At 51.5% G+C, this 15,687-nt stretch overlaps 1 protein-coding gene across 1 annotated transcript in view; it reads right to left on the bottom strand.

Annotated features, from left to right (window-relative positions):
• Positions 1 to 13,006, bottom strand: part of PIANP (PILR alpha associated neural protein) — a 43,159-nt gene extending 30,153 nt beyond the window's left edge. Inside the window, exon 1 of the mRNA XM_077345787.1 lies at positions 12,592 to 13,006. The gene's annotated coding sequence lies outside the window, so the exon portion shown is untranslated. The remainder of the gene's footprint in view (positions 1 to 12,591) is intronic.
• Positions 13,007 to 15,687: the final 2,681 nt, after the last annotated feature.

The following is a 15,687-nucleotide window of genomic DNA, read 5'->3' as shown; positions in this document are numbered from 1 at the left end:
TCATATGGGATGGAGCAATTAGGGAGGGGGGGCGACTCTAAGGAGGCCAGCCTCCCAGCTGCTAGAAATCCTATTCGGTTTTCCACACTTTCAAGCGTCGTATGTATTGATCATGTTTATTTTTAATCCGCTCTCGCCACGTTAGATGCTCAAGGCAGCTGACAAAAAAAGAATAACACATATCAATCAAGCATCGAACATCGAATAAAATGAAATATCCAATAGAAAACAACAAGCCAATTTCAAACAAAAACAACACGATGGAAGCACATTAATGAACCAGCAGTACATAATTTAAAGAATTGAAAATGGCAGTAAAACAATTCCATATTATTCCGAGCGGGGCATAAAATTTTAAAGCCGGCAGCTTCCAAACTAACTTTTGTTTTAAAGCTATCGATTTTAACGACAGGAATCGGAGCCAGGGGAATAAACAAACGAGATTAAGGACAGAAACAACAACAATGAAAACCAAACCAATGTGATCAAGTAAAAAGGAGATTTCATCTGGCACATGTCATTCTGTAGGTATACAGTATACTGCTACGGGGTGGAATTCAAGGGGCAAGGGGCCACACACGAACAGGCCATGCCTCTGGTTATTTGCAAGCCAGCTTGGTGTAGTGGTTAGGAACACACACTTCTAATCTGGCGAGCCAGGTTTGATTCCCCGCTCCCCCACATGCAACCAGCTGGGTGACCTTGGGCTCGCCACGGCACTGATAAAACTGTTCTGACCGAGCAGTGATATCAGGGCTCTCTCAGCCTTATTCACAGGGTGTCTGTTGTGGGGGGAGGAAAGGGAAGGCGAATGTAATCTGACTTGACACTCCTTCGGGTAGAGAAACGCGGCATATAAGAATGAATTCTTCTTCTTCAGTAATATCAGGGCTCTCTCAGCCTCCCCTCCCTCACAGGGTATCTGTTGTGGGGAGAGGAAAGGGAAGGCGAATGTAAGCCGCTTTGAGACTCTTTCGGGGAGAGAAAAGCGACATCTAAGAACCAACTCTTCTTCTTCAGTAATATCAGGGCTTTCTCAGCCTCACCCACTCCACAGGGTGTCTGTTGTGGGGAGAGGAAGGGAAGGCGAATGTAAGCTGCTTTGAGTCTCCTTCAGCCAGAGAAAAGCAGCTTATAAGAACCAGCTCTTCTTCTTCCTCTGGTTACTACGGCTCTCGTCGCTACAATTGAAGAAACACAGCCCACCTCGAATGTGGCATTTCAAGAAGAAAAAGATCCTGGCAGGGTTGCTTTACTGATGACAACACTGAAGGAGCTCCAGGACAAGCCCTTGCCTAAGTGCCTCTGACGAGGTCATGTTCTTGGGCGATTGGCAAGACACGACTGTCCTCCGGGCAAGATGAGTTTGGAATCAATGGGATAATCTGGCTGAGGTTTATCCGACTTGGCACCATCACGCCGATCTTCCCAAAAGGCTTTCCTGAGGCAAATTGACCACATCCACGCTCACCTCGATCAATTGCCCCTTGTCTAAACGGGAAGGTACATTGGCGGAAACGTGGGTACACTTTGTTCTCCATCACAGAACGGCGGCGGCTTGATTTCCCGAGCCCTTCCTCTTCTGTCAACGGTCAAAATGAGCTCATTAAATCAGCAGTGACAGACTCAAACAAAGACATCTGTTTCCGAACCTGCCCCGGGCTGGAAGGCACCGAGAGCCGTACAGAGATATCATGGCCCCTCCTGCGGCACAACTCCAGGCTGAGATGTCAACAGATGGACAAGTCCCATCCTCACCCCCCATCAAGGGGTCATCGGAAGGAAGGTCCTTCCAGGGCAATGTGGATTCCAATTTCTGAGCGAACCAAGTGTAGGGAGCAGAGTCCCAATCCCACTGGGCGTGCCACCCGAAATCTCAGGATGGAGAAAAATCCTCCTGTGACTCGCGGTCTTGCAAAGGTGGCGCAGAAGAAGGTTCGTGGCTCACTTCTTGGCTTTCTTCAATAGAAAGTGGAACTGGCAAAATGGTGTGAGGGATGTACGGGCCGCTGCGCCATCCTTTCCCAAGCAAAACAAGGGACTTGCATCCAACATGACCTGATGGGCTTTCCACTGACGGAAGAAGTGCCAAGTGGCCAAGCCTGAATCCTTCCTCTGAGGGCCTCTTCCGTCGGTGGAAGTCTCCTTGAGTTAGAGGAAAGCTTTGGAATTGGCTCAAACAGAGTGCTGGGATATGAGCCAGGGTCTATAACAGCCATTGAGAGAAGGAAAGGATAATCCCTGCCTCGGGGAGCAAGATTCTGGGCCAAGGCTGAAGCTCCATGATAGCTCTGGTGGTGCACACAGAAGGTCCCGAGTTCCATCCATGAAGTCTGTGCTTCAACAAACTTGGCATCTAGTGGGCAGCTCTGTTTGGAGAGCGGGTAAAAAATCCAGCCGTTTCCAAATCCTGCAGCCCACCAAACAGCTGGGCCTAACCAATGAAGGAGCACGTCTCACCAACATGAGAACTTTCCCACCTTTAGGCTGATCCTGTGTTGAGCAGGGGATTGGACTATTTGGCCTGACTGGCCCCTTCCCACTCTAGGATTCTATAGCAGCCTTTCTCAACTTTTTTACTGTTGAGAAATTCCTGAAACGGTTTTCGGGCTTCGAGAAACTCCAGCAGGGGCACGATCGTGCAGAATATGTTTGGGAAGCATGGCCCACCTACTGCCCCTCCCCTCCCCACCCCTCCAGGCCCATCATTGGCCCTTTGGAGAGGAGGGGAAAATGAGTCGGCATGACCATATGTGGCCATAAAACCTGATAAATGGTTATCAAATTTAAAATATATACAAAAAGTTAATTAATGCCCACTCACTTGGGAAACCTTTCCAGGGCCATCATGAAACCCTGGCTGAGAAAGCCTGCTCTGTATGCTTCCAAACAATGCTGCAGTTTGGGACACGAAACTCTACCTTCTTCTACTGTGTCCCACTCCCCTCTCATAGAATCATAGAGTTGGAAGGGACCTTATGGGTCATCTAGTCCAACCCCCTGCACTATGCAGGACACTCACAACCCTATCCTTCATCCATTGTAGCCTGCCACCCCCTTGAGCCTTCACAGAACCAGCCTCTCCGTTAGATGGCTATCCAGCCTCTGTTTAAAAATTTCCAAAAATTTCCAACAAGTCGCAGCCAAGCTCTTGGATGTTCATTCAGAGGGTGTTCACCATTGCATGTTTCTGGGATTCCTCCCTGGTCTCACACCCAAATATTGACCAGGGCCAACCCTGCTTAGCTCCCAAGAACAAACAAGACCAGGCTAGCCTGGACTATCCGAGTCAGGGCTCCTGTGCCTTATCTTGTGTTTACTCCACTTTTCTTTAAAGGTGCTCCAAGATCTCTCCCTTCCTCCATTTATCCCTCAACACAGCCCTGTGAGGTAGGCTAAGCTGAAAGAGAAACCTTCAGTGAGTTCCACAGCAGAGGAGAACCTGAATTTATGACTCCCCGGTCACATTCTGACATTCTAACAATCACGCTACTCTGCCCATTCACTGAACTCATCTTCAGAGGCGTTACTTTGGGTTCCTTCTCGGGTTCAGAGACTAAGCTGGCAGCAAAAAGGAGCAGGGCCTGCTTGGTTGTGGCACTTCAGCTTCCCAAAGATATATGCCCACATGGCCTCCCCTGCCAAGGTACTAAGGAAAAACTCTTTAATTTTTTTCAACCCCTTCTCGATTATAGCCTCCCGCTCCCAAGGGATGCACTCTTTAATAGTATTAGTAAAATAATCCCCCAAATCCTAATAACATTAATAAAGAGCCATATTTTTTTTTTGTATTTTAAACATTTGATGAAATAAGTATTGTATTGTTTTGTACTGTATTGTTTTACAATGAACCATTGCGGAGGCGCCAGCAGACATCAGCAAGCCAGTTCATTGGTTCCCCATCTTGTTGGTACGGTGGCCCACAAGACCAAATTTACTTAGCCTCGTCACCCACTTGGGAAAAAGAACGCAGCGAGCATGGATCAACACAACTGCAAAATCTGCTTCTACGGGTTTTGAGATCTACTTTGGGGGGCAGGATCCACAGACTGGGAGACGCTGAAACGGACTGATGGTTCAGCCTGAAGCCATGCAGCTTCATATGCTGATAACCACATTCACGCTGGAAAATAAAGGACTATGGTTGAAGGAACGGGGGGGGGGGGGGGGAGAAGAGGTCTCCTTGGGGCTGAGGAAGAGTTGAGAAACCCTCTACATTTTCTTTAAAAAGTACATCTTCCAGGGGCTTTTAAAGCTGCAAAGGTGAACCAGTGTGTCTGACATTTCCCCTGATGTGCTCCCCACCCCAGTCCTTGTGACATGCACCAGTTTGGAGAATCTTACGCCCAGAGGGGCCTGCCCTGTAGCTGCTGTGGATGGGGGTGCGTGGACAGTCAAGAACCATTTCAACATGAATGTCTCCTCTCTCTCCCATAGCCCTCCTCCCTGTCCTCCCGTCCGGCCGCTCCAGGAATTAACTAAAAAGAGGGCTTCTCTTATTGTGCAGCCATGCCCAATCGTTGGCAAGGGGCCGATCCCCTCTGAATATGCCTAATTCTCTCTCTTTAAAAGCCATCTGGCCGGCTCCCTCTCTTGTGGCAACTGCATTCCACCAGTTCATTATGGGATGCTGGGACGCGGCTCAGAAACAACTGGAGGAAATTTAAGGCGGGAAGGAAACGGCATGATTATTATTATTATTTTTAAAAAGACTGAGAAACGTGCCTCTTATTCATGAGCTATTTCCTTAACCAGCTCGGAGTATTTCATTTCCTTGCTTGAGTGGACCACGGCCTGGAATCTTTGCTTCCCTCCCACCCTTCAATTTTAACATACCTCCTTTTAAACTGGATTATGGACGTAAGGCACCTTGAGCTACCTGGAAAGGTGGATTTTATCTTATTTTGAAACCCCGAGATAATGAAAACAGAAAGAACCGAGATAGGAACTGTGCTCAAGATCTGGAGTTTGCAGTTTTATTTCGGGCAATGATTTCTTCCCGTCAAATGACGGGAAGAAAGTTGATTCATTGGACATGTGGTGACGGAGGGGAGCTTTACAGATACTGCATGACACCAAAAAGAGAAATCAATGGGTCCTAAACCAAATAACGCCTGAGCTCTCCCAAGAAGCTAAAATGCCTAAAATCAAGGCTCTCATGCTTTGACCAATTAAGAGATGTCAAATGTTTCTGGAAAAGACTACAGTGCGAGGAAAAGGGGGAGGCAGCCGAAAAAGTGGCAGGCCCGACATGAGAGGGAGTGACTCAGTCAAGGAAGCCACCAACTTCAGTTGGCAAGAACTGAACGAGGCTGTTAATAAAAAGCCATTTTGAGAAGACATTCATTCACAGGGTCGTGTTGAGTTGGAAGGGATTTGACAGCCTGTACCAAACTTGGGTTTTATTTTTGGGCTTAACGGAAAGCGTTCCAAACTGGCGCAGTAAGCTGCCTTACACTGCAAGGAAAGGCCAGATAGAAATGTTTTAATTCATAAATAAACAGCTGGAGGGGGAGCCTATACCTCTTTGTAGGGGTGTGCATCTGCAGGACCTGCTTTCCACAGGCATGGTCAGAGTTCAAGAGACAGCGGCATGGAGTGGTTAAGGAAATCTTTGCTCTGAGTATGGGAGGGGGAATGAGCCAAGGCCCTCAGCCTGGGGATTTTAATAATCTGTATGGGAGATGTGGAAAATCCTGGCCTACCTTCCCGAGTTGTGGCAAGAAACACCTCAAAATCTCTCTAGAAATGACAAACGGCATTTTGACACCAGGCCATCCCAAACAACAATCACGAAATGCAGGCGAATCAATTAAAAACCAGTATTTTATCGGTCTATGAGGATTTTCACTTTAACCCATAACAATAGGTGGTTTGTATTTTCCTGGAAATATATCATGCAGGAACTTATGCAGCGGCTAGAATAACACTGAGCATTGGCATAGTGCTTCTGGGTGTGCAAAGCATGTCACATGTTTTATAATGCTAACCCCCCTGCAAGGTAGGCCACTGTCACTATTCCTATACAGGAAATGGCAGGGAGAATTAAGCCAACAGAGTCGCTTGCCTCAAAACACCTATCAAAGATGTGACAAAAACAAGATCTGAACCGGAAGCCACTTTGGTTAAGTTCCTTACTTCCAGGACTACATCAGTTTATAAACCCCTATAAGCATAAATTATTTTGGGAACAAAATAATTGGTTCATCAGGGTCCCATAGCTCAGGGGTAGTCAACCTGTGGTCCTCCAGATGTCCATGGACTACAATTCCCATGAGCCCCTGCCAGCATTTGCTGGCAGGGGCTCATGGAAATTGTAGTCCTTGGACATCTGGAGGACCACAGGTTGACTACCCCTGCCGTAGCCGACAGTAGATACCTATCAAAGTTCCAAAGAGAAGCAGAACTTATCCAGAGAGCCAGCTTGGTGTAGTGGTTCAGAGCTGCAGTCTGTAATCTGGAGTGCCAGGTTCCTCATACAGCCAGCTGGGTGACCTTGGGCCAGTCACAGTTCTCTCAGAGCTCTCAGCCCCACCTATCTCGCAGGGTGTCTTGTTGTGGGGAGAGGAAGGGAAGGCGATTGTAAGCCACTCTGAGATTCCTTCAGGTAGTGAAAAGCTGGTTATAAAAAACAACTCTTCTGCTATCTGGTTCCAGTCATTTAAGCACAGCAACATAGCCACAGGCGATTTAAGTAATATTTTGCCTAATATCTCATGGCATTCTCTTTCTCTAAGAACATGCTCCTGAATCTTAGGAAGGGAGAGGAGATTTATTGCTCCAGGAAGGCCTTCTGGATTCCTTCTGGAAAAACTTATATATCTGTCATCAAGAATATTCTATGGATTTCCTCTTCAATATGTGATGAACTTTCTCTTTGCATTATGGCATATTGATGACCACAGTTAATATGTTCAAGTTGATATGTAGAGGGGAGAAGATGTTGAATATAGAATAAGTGGCAATGATGAAAATTAACAATATAGTGGTAAAATTGATTAGCTATAAAAAATCTGAAGGAAGGACTATTGCTAAGAATAAGAGGAGGAGGTGGGGAGAAATCTTTTGCTTTCTGCTTGTCTTTTAAAATATATTTTACAGTGTGCAGTAATTGCTGAATGTTATGATTTGTTATATATATTATACACAATCCTTTGCTTTCCTGCATTCTTCTTGTATGTTTTTCAGGGGCAGGATTGGAGTTCAAGATTCTTTTGAAGAATTCTTTTAAAATATCTGTTTTAAGAGATAATATTCTATGGCAGGGATGGCCAAACTGTGACTCTCCAGATGTCCGCGGACTACAATCACCATGAGCCCCTGCCGATTGGCCATGCGGGCAAGGACTCATGGGAACTCCATGGAGATCTGAAGAGCCATTCCTGTTCTATGGGAAAAACATGCTTTTGGACAATACTGGTTCCAGGTTTTGCAGGGTAGACAGTGCCCCCTCCTGCCCCTAAGAGCTACCTCCTCATGCTTCCCTTTCCACTTCCCAAAAAATGTGCATCGTTCCTAGCTCACTATTTTCTTTATTCATATCCCAACTCTTTCCCTAATGGGGACCCAAAGCAGCTCATGTTGTTCTCCTTTCGGGATACCCTTCACAACAACCCTGCAAGGTAGGTGAGGCTGAAAGCATATGACTGGCCCAAGATCCACAGCAGAGTGAGGATTCGAAACTGGGTCTCCTAGTCTGACACTCAAAGCACAACACCATGCTGGCCTTCTGACTCACTGCACCACACTCATGTCCAGCAGCTCTGGCTGACAGGTGTACCTCATGCTGCAACTGTGCACCAACCACAGACACATCCCCATCAGTGCAAGGAGTATGGCTGAAGAAGCACTTGTGTGTGTGTGGGGGGTCAGCAGCAGGGGGCCCCCACGGTTACTCCTGCCCCTGACGCCATCTCCACCAAACTATTCTGCAAATATCCGCTTCAAAACCCTGTCTCCCGAGTTCCTTTGATCCCCACTAACTTCTGTACAGCATTTAATGTGAAATCCCAAGCATGTCTACTCAGAAGAAAATCCCAGTGTACACAGCAAGGAGCAGTGATTAGAGAGTTGAGTTATGATCAGGGAGATCTGGGTTCAAATCCCCACTCTCCCATGGAAGCTCACTGGGTGGCCTCGGTGGTGCCTTAGCCCACCTTGCAGGGTTGTTGCGGAGGAGAGAACACTGCCAGCCAGTCTGGCTCCCCCTTGAGAAGAAAGGTGGGCTGTAGATGCAGTCAGTCAGCAGCAAGGATGTCTACCTTATCATTTCAACCACACGTGTGCAATTCTTCCTGCCAAGCCAGCTCAACGGGAAATCGTTCCCGGCTTCAGATCATACAAAAGCTTTCCCATCACTCTTATCATTTTTTCTCCGTGCCTCTCTTTGCATACCCCCACCTTAATTTGGTCACATCAGACTGGGATGGGGCAGACGCACAACCCGAAATGCACATACACACACACCCCGGATTCACACAGCGGCAGTGCAACGTTTGCTCCGATTCTATGGGGACATCAAAAGGACCGTCCCCCGTCTCTCCCCACCGCACACGAACCACGAATAAGGTTTTACTGTCCCCGCTGCTCAAGATCATCTACCGTTTTACGGCTGAAAGCACCCAGTTGTATGATGACCTTCCCGACGAAAACAGATCCGCTTTGGACATTCAAATTATGTCTGCTGTCAACGGTTCCACCTTCCGAATCCTTCCTCTCCTTTTTAAAAAGATCACAGCCTGGCGCTGAATGCATTCGATGGAGAGTTTTGCAGATAATGATGTTCAGTACTGGGTTGGATCCAACCATCATTTCTTGCCAACAAAAAAACGAGGAGGAGGACCATCCCTTTAGCCGCCCGAAACAGCTAAGCTGGGATAAGGAGGAGAATCGGGGAAGAAGGGGTGAAAAGGCTGCCTGGATCCAACCCTATTTCTCTTGGACCGGAACATTTATTATCGCCGCGTCATCCTTCTAGTCCTCAGTACGGAACTAGTCCCACTGAAACCCAGAGCTGGCGCAAAACATTTCGGGGCCAAAGAAGAAAAGCCAGAATTGTCCCCTCTCCCGGTTCTGTGATAAAAATACGGCAATCTTGCTAAATGACCCTTTCTTCCCAGCAAAATACCTGAAGCTCCAAACCCAAGGATGAACCACCTCCCTAAAAGCAAACCTAGCTCTCACCAGGCTTGTGCCAAAACAAATTTCCTTAGAATCAAAAACCCACATTTGCTTTGTGTCCCCCTGTTTTTAAAACTCCAGCCATTACCCTTTTCTCTGGAATGACTTTTGTTTCTTTAAGAGCCTTAGATGAAGGGCTTTTGCAGAAAAGCCTTCTGAAAATCCAATCGCGCTAAATCAACTGGGTCGCCCTGTTCTACACACCGGCTGACATCCTCCGGAGGATTCGGCTAGATCAGTGCCGTGTCACTTTCCCTTATTAATCCCACCGCTGACTGTTCCCTGACATCACAATATTTAGCTACAAGCCTCGGTCTGTTTTTCTGTCTGTGTTCCAAGGATCCCTGCGACTTCCCGACAGTAAACAGAGCTTTAACCTAGCAGATAAAAGCACATAATTATTTTTTTTTGGGGGGGGGGGGGAGGAAACAGACTGAGCGGGAGCAAACAAAAAGTACCCCCTTTTCTTTCTTCCTACCTCTCCCCCCAAAAAAAAAATAATCAGAGGATTCATTAACTGGAATAATTGAGTCAGGCGTCTGCCGGGATTTCTGTCTTCAATGTTTTAAAGGAGTGTTTTCACGCTGGCAGAACTAGTCTCAGAGGAAGGATCCGGAACGGTTCGGGATCCGAAAAGGATAAAAGATCTGACCCACATGGCAGCAGGGAATGCTCTCAGCGAAGTGAACATGTGAGGCATGAGAGAATGGTCACACTGTCCCCGTTCAATGAGGTTTCTGTGGGAGAACCCCCCCCCCACCCACACACACACGTACACACTGGATTGTGCCTCATTTGGGGAGGGAAAGAGGGTGCCCCTAAATTGCCCGGCTCAGGTGTTGGGAAGTCTCGAGTGCAAACCGCAGCTGGAAACCTGCTTAGTTTGGTTTTTGAGGCGGGTTGGTCCCCGCTGTTCAGACGTGCGCATCGCACATCAGTGCTCAGTTAAGTCACACCAATCTCAGCAACATGGGCAGGGGCAGGCAGGTAGGATCCTGAACCACCATTGTGAATCGCACACAAGCAGAGGCTTGAGGGGAGCAGACCGGTAGCCCTTTGACCGGGGGAGGGAGTGGCGCATGTGACAAATCCTTCCCCGTTGGAGAAAGAAGAGAATACAGAATGAAGAGAGGAAGGGGGGCACGAGAGGTGTAGAAATGTTAAATAAGGCTCTCCCCCCCCCATACAATACTCCAGAACTCTGCAGTCTTCAGTTCAATGGATTGGCAGCTGATTCAGGTCAGACAAAAGAGTTTCTTTCACACAAGACATAATGAACTTCTGGAATTCATTACCGCAACATGCAGCCAGGTCTGCAAGATTAGGTGGATTTTCATTTCTAACAAAAGGGACACATTCAAGGAGGACGGATCTAGCAAAGACACAGAGGAGAGCCCTCCCTGCTTAGAGGCAGTTGTGCCCCTCTGATTGATAAAGGAGTTTATAGCCTACCCCTTTGCCCGAAGGTCCTGGGGGGCGGGTTCCAAATACAGAATAAAACCATTTAAACATTTCAAAACATAACCCCCACCTATCCTGGCAGGACAGCACACAGAGGGACCTAGATGTCAAGGGCCAATGAGAGGTGTTTTCATCAGGTGCTGGAAACTACATGGTAGGCACCTGGCGAAGCACTAGAGGAAGGCTGTTCCAAAGTCTGGGGGACACCACCGAAAAGGCCCTCCTGTACATCACCACCCCTCATCCGTCTGAAAGAGATGGAACTGCATGATGGCTCTTTTCTTCAGATCTCAGCACTTGGGCAGGGCTGTATGCTGGACACTGCGGGCAACCTCTTGCGTCTTGTCAGGCTTATGGGGTCCTCAAGAATTAGGATCAGCGCGCCCATGGTGGGAGCCAGACAGGCGAACCTTCTGACTGGGGATAGAGCAGATGTGGGAATCCAGAAGATGCGGGTGTCCTCTTAACATGTGGATCCCACTGTCTGTTAGAGATGAGCTGTGACTTCACCAAGGCAGTGGCTCATTTACTCTCTGCAGACCCCCAGGCAGCATCTGGCAGCCAGAATCTGGTCCTTTCTCACCTCCCCCCAGGAATCAGGGAGAGAATTAACCCTATCTTTGCTGAACAAAATCAGAGTCCAGTAGCACCTTTTAAGACCAACAAAGCACTCGAAAGCTCACCCCTTGAATAAATCTTTGTTGGTCTTAAAGGGGCTACTGGACGCTGATTTTGTCGTGCTACTTCAGACCAACACGGCTACCCACTTGAATCTATCCTACCTTTTCTGGAGGGTCTTCTTTGAGGGCTGCCCAAGCTCACTTCCCTAACAGCTACCTGTGGAGCAGAGCAGCACAGCCCTTCCAGGCTACAATGGAGCCGCAAACTTGGAGGGGACTTCCCTTGGAGACGGTTCCAGGGGGAAGCCAAAAAAGAAACGAGCCAGGGGTCCCCACAAAAGACAATGTATTCCAGCAGAAACTGTTTGGTGCACACCTTCACAGCTGCCATCCAAAAAGGCTGCTGTGGAATAAAGCCAGGTTGGGGGTTTAGGGTGCCCCCCCACACTCCTGTCAGTTCCTGAGAACAGGAGGTCCAGTTTGCAGGGGGGAGGGAAAGCTTACGTTGGAATCAATTATTTTTGGACTTTCAGGGGTTATGCTTCAAAGAGCATCCCTTTGAATGAAGGGGGGGGGTTACTTTGGGCAAGTGTGCACAGGATGAGGGCGTCAATTCTGGGAACCGAACGGATTCCGGGAGGGTCTGTTAAAACAGGAGCTGGGAAAGCGTGTGGCTGTATCCCCAGCGTGCCCGTCTGGGCACCCAGGCTGCCTGGGGCACCTTTCACCCCTGATGACATGGGGTGCCTGGCCACCTCTGTGGCGTGGGGGTTGCTCAAGGCGTGCCCCTCCGGCCGGGCATGTCCGTCCAAAGCCTCCTGGCTCATCCGGAGCTGCGCTCTTCCCGGGACACAACAGGTCTCGCCTCTGTCGGTGCGGGCTTCATCCGAGGCAGGGAGGGGGCTGCCAGGGCGCCTAAGGAGCCTAAGGAGGGCAGCCCAGCCTTCCCATCCCCGCCGTGCCCAAATGTCCTTCTTGACGGGCCGGGCTTCCCTCGATGGGAGGAAACAGCCTCGATTCCCGACAGACTCACACGCTCCACGGCACACCGCGTCCCTCCCCTCCCCAGCCCGGCCACCCTCCCCCCCTCCCCCCCCCATCGGTCGGCTGACTCCTGCAGTCTCGCGTCCCCTCTGCCCAAGGATGACCCGCCCCCCCTCTGCCCTCACACCCAGACCCCAAAGCCCCCCGCCCCCTGCCGGACCCTCGTCCGCCCCGTCCCATCCTCCGCAGCGGGGGCCAGGCGAGGCGCGAAGGGCACGGCGAAGGAGAGCGCGCCCAGGGCTGGACGGCCGGACTGCCGGACGGTCTGCGCCGCGGCACGACTCACCTTCCCGGCGGCGGCGGCAGAGGAGGCGGGGGCGCCGGGCGGGCTGGGCAGGGTCCGGCTGCAGCCGCTGGCGGCGGTCTGGCGTCCGGCGTCGCCCTCCATGGTCGGCCAGGCTGGAGTGGCGAAGGCGGTGGCCGCTGCGGGCTGCTCCAGCCTCTCTCCGCGCTCGCCGGCCGCCCTTAACCCTCCGCCTGCCGCTGCCGCCGCGCCGGAGAGGCCGCCCCCTCGAGCTGCTGCTGCTGCTGGCGCGGGCGCAGCCGGCGAGGGACTGGCGAAGGCGGGAAGCCCTCTCTGGGCTGGGGGAGGGGCCTGGCCGGGCAGGGGCGGGGCGAGGACGATGTGGGGGGTGTCCTGCCCCCCCCCCCAGCGGGAAGCGAGTGGGCTTGCAGACGGCCCTGCGCGGCTCGTGGCTTCCCTTTGGACGCCTCCTCCCCACCCCCCGATTCCCCGAAGCGCGTGCCTGCTGTGTGGGTGGGTGGATGTCTTGCTCCGACGGTGACTCTGAGCGTGTGCAGAGTGTTTCCCCCCCCCCTTCTTCTTCCTCTCCCCCCCTCCCCCTGTACTGCTTCTCCGTAGCCCCGGCGGGATTCAACCCCGGAACCTCTCGCCGGAGGCGTGTCCGCGTTGTGTGTGTGTGTCCCCCCTCCCGCCCCGCTTTGGCAGCGCTGCCCCTCCCCTCTCCGTCCCTGCAGGTTTCTTCCGGCGCCCCCCCCCTCCGTCCCCCCCTCTCCAATTCCCTTCCTCCGGCGTTGCTATGGAGCGAGGCGTTTCCAAGGGACCGGGCCAGGCAGCACCTGTGGCTCCGTCTCCAGCCAGGCTTGTCTGCAGGGAGAGAGAGGGAGGGAGGGGGGAGCCCCCCCCCCGGACGCACACTGGCGGGGCGGGAGGAGGGGAGGCAGGCGAGCCGCCCGCCCGTCGGTCCGTCGGCCCTTCCTCCCTGGCTGGACTTGCCCGCGACTGCGGGAGGCTCCTGCAGTTGGGTCCCGCCGTGGCGCGCAGCGCGGCCCTCGCTGCTCCCGCACCCGGCACCCCTCCCCTCCCGCGCCGCCATCAGCGCCTCCACGCCCGCCCCCCTTCTGGAAAAGCACCAGCCCCCCCCCACCACCACCATCACCACGATGCCATGCTCGGGATCCAGCCCTCCCGCTGCTCCGCATGGAGAGCCGAGGAGCCTCTTCGCCCGCCCACCTCTGGAGCATCGCTGGCGCGGGAACGGGGGGGGGGGCGAGGGGACGCGTCGCGCCCCCCCCCCCCCCGTCTCTGCCCGGGAGGATTTCGGGGTTTCGCCTGTTTCGATCCGGGCTGCTCGTTGGGAAGGGAGCTTAGAAAGGAGGGGGGGGGTCAGGGGCTTTAGCCGACCTACCTGCTTTGAAGTCTAGGGTGCTTATGATGGACCCACGTTTGCAGGCTGGGTCAGCACCCGCAGATAGGCAGGCGCTGCCCCTTGTCGGGGGCAGCATATCCAGGTTTGCCTCTGAGGAATATGAAGTGGCCCTGTTGAAGGAGAGCTGGTTTGGTACCCCACTTTTCACTACCCAAATGAGTCTCAGAGGGGCTTACAATTGCCTCCCCTTCCTCTCCCCATAACGGACACCCTGTGAGGGAGGTGAGGCTGAGAGAGTTCTGAGAGAACTGTGACTGCACAGCAGGCCTCATGTGTCTCAGAGGGGCTTACAGTCACCTTAACCTTCCCAAAACAGACACCCTATGAGGTAGGTGAGGCTGGTTTTATATCCCACTTTTTACCATCAGAAGGAGTCTCAAAGCAACTTACAATCGCCTCCCCATTCTCTCCCCACAACAGACACTCTATGGGGTAGGTGAGGCTGGTTTTGTACCCTACCTTTTACTATTGGAAGAAGTCTCAAAGGAGCTTACCGTAGCCTCCCTTCCTCTCCCCACAGCAGACACCCTATAAAGTAGGTGGGGCTGAGAGAGCTCTAACAGGACTGTGACTGCCCCAAGGTCACCCCACTGGCTGCATGTGGAGTAAGAATGGGGAATTAATCCTGGTTCTCCAGATTAGAGGCCTCTTACATCAAGCTGGAACACGTCCGCCGTCCTCTCCTGCCGTGGCCAGTGGGGGGCGGGGGTGGGGAGCTCGAGAGGCAAATGGGCCCTGGGTACCAAACCTGTTTTTCTCCCCCTCTGTACGAAGGCCTTCATCAGTGGCCAGATCGGAGTTATTGTGCAGAGTCAGCCATGCTTAGTCTCAAGGGGAACCACCAAGGAAGTCCCGGGCTTCTACAGAGAGGCAGCCCCTGGTGGAACACCTCTGTTCATCTCTTGGCTTGAATACCACCATCCCCAATAGGTGAGGTGGCCTGCCTGGGGTGGTATGTTTGTACGTACTGAGAACTGACGTGGCATAGCAGTCAGACCGTCAGATCAGTGATAGGCATGTCAGCACCATTTTAAGAGTGCATCGCTTGAGCTTATAGACTAACATGGGTTTATAAACCAGCTAAATTCATTATTGTACAAAATAGGGTGTGGTTTGTTATGTTGTTATGTGCGAAGTCGTGTCTAACCCATCGCGACCCCATGGACAATGATCCTCCAGGCCTTCCTGTCCTCTACCATTCCCTGGAGTCCTTTTAAGTTTGCACCTACTGCTTCAGTGACTATATCCATCCACCTCATTCTCTGTCGTCCCCTTCTTCTTTTGCCCTCGATCACTCCCAGCATTAGGCTCTTCTCCAGGGAGTCCTTCCTTCTCATGAGGTGGCCAAAGTATTTGAGTTTCATCTTCAGGATCTGGCCTTCTAAAGAGCAGTCAGGGCTGATCTCCTCTAGGACTGACCGGTTTGTTCGCCTTGCAGTCCAAGGGACTCGCAAGAGTCTTCTCCAGCACCAGAGTTCAAAAGCCTCAATTCTTTGACGCTCGGCCTTCCTTATGGTCCAACTTTCGCAGCCATACATTGCAACTGGGAATACCATAGCCTTGACTAAACGCACTTTTGTTGGTAGGGTGATGTCTCTGCTTTTTAGGATGCTGTCTAGATTTGCCATAGCTTTTCTCCCCAGGAGCAAGCGTCTTTTAATTTCTTTGCTGCAGTCCCCATCTGCAGTGATCTTGGAGCCGAGGAAAATAAA

The sequence above is a fragment of the Paroedura picta genome, chromosome 7, assembly GCF_049243985.1.
Source record: "Paroedura picta isolate Pp20150507F chromosome 7, Ppicta_v3.0, whole genome shotgun sequence".
Classification (NCBI taxonomy): domain Eukaryota; kingdom Metazoa; phylum Chordata; class Lepidosauria; order Squamata; family Gekkonidae; genus Paroedura; species Paroedura picta.
This window is presented reverse-complemented; position numbering and strand designations above follow the sequence as displayed.